The sequence below is a fragment of the Triturus cristatus genome, chromosome 8, assembly GCF_964204655.1.
Source record: "Triturus cristatus chromosome 8, aTriCri1.1, whole genome shotgun sequence".
NCBI lineage: Eukaryota > Metazoa > Chordata > Amphibia > Caudata > Salamandridae > Triturus > Triturus cristatus.
Genome location: NC_140591.1, coordinates 1,679,426,674 through 1,679,428,192, shown reverse-complemented (window position 1 = coordinate 1,679,428,192; position 1,519 = coordinate 1,679,426,674).

Genomic DNA, 1,519 nt, shown 5'->3' with positions numbered 1-1,519 from the left:
TGCCCGGACCGCTTATTAGAGGTGAACCATCCGGCTCCACTGGAGGGCACCCCTAATAAGGACATGTTCACTAAATATGGACTAGTCGCCGTAGCTTATACCAAGCTATGGCATAAATATACAAAAAAGGACCCCGAGAGTCAGTGGCCACTGATGGGATCTGTTAGAGTCGGGGATCTCTGGTTGGCGCAAGGTTGCCCTTGTGTCAAGCAGGAACCCTCTCCTCCACGTCAGGGCGCAGGATAACCCCTCGCGAATGACCCTTGCTCACCCTCTAGGTGCGTGGCGTGAGCAGCCAAGGCGATTCCTCAGGCGTTGTTGGTTAAGCACTTACAATCATACACACAGTAAATACATCAATCCCCCCAGAAACGGACACCAGACTTGGATATATATAAAAATACGCTTCTTTATGTCAAAATAAGGATATATATCTCAGCAGACTTATCACAAGACCAATAACGTTTTCGCGATGCCACCAGGTTGTAAAGCGGGCAAATGTTCGTTGTTCGTAGCTTCAAATGGATACTTTGTAGTTCTCTTGCAAATGTTACTTGTGGTTCCAGTACTCACAGAGATCGACTCCTGCGAACGGGGAAATAAGGCGTTGCGGGCCCCGAGCCCGATACTGGAACTTCTTTCGTGATGTGGAGAGTCGGCACAGGTCGGTGCGACTCTCGGCTTAAGAAGTGTTCTTGGGTCCTCAATCAGCAGGTGTGGGCACGTAGGCAGGCGCGGCCAGCGACCCTTTAGCACGGCGGTGCAGGAGGGTCTCCACAGCGGGGGCGGCGCGGCCTGAGGTGTCCGGGGATAGCGAAGCGGGGTCACAGGGCACAGTCAGTGCAGCTGGATGACCCGGCGTAGATCACAGTCGTCGGACGGCTTCCGGCAGGAGGGGTGATAGCGCGTTCAGCGCACTCCAATGGCAGGCGGTGACAGGGGTGCAGGCGGCCTGGCCCGGGGACAGAGAGCGGCTCCGGACGGAGCGGGGCTCTCACGGGATTGCGGCAGGCGAGCTCCTGTGTGTCACGGCCCTAGGAGGGGCGATGAGGGGCGCAGTCTCTTTTCCAGCGGGATGCCCACACGGCTCGAATTGGAGGATGAGCAAGAAGCACAGAGAACCCACTGTTCCTGGGGTTCAGTTCAGGGGGCAAGCTCAGATCAAGCCCTTGGAGAATGTTCAAGCACAAAGTAGCAAAGTCTTTTCAGTAAGTCTCTTCCTCTCCTTTCTCAGCAAGGCAAGCAGCAGGCCAGCTCCTCCAGCGTCTTCTTCTCCTTCTAGTCGGGCAGAGGTTCTTTGTGGTAAACAGGATTCTGATTTCTTAGGAGCCAGGCTCCTACTTTTATACCATGGTTCTTTTGTTCTTTAGCGCCAGGGGGCCTAGGCCTGGCTCAGTCCAGTTCTGGAGCACTTTGTTATGGTGACTCTGCTCTTTCCTTTCAGCAGCAGGGCAGAGACATCAGCCGCCCCACAGGGGGTGGCGCCGGCTTTGTGGTGGCAGACCCTAGACACACTTTA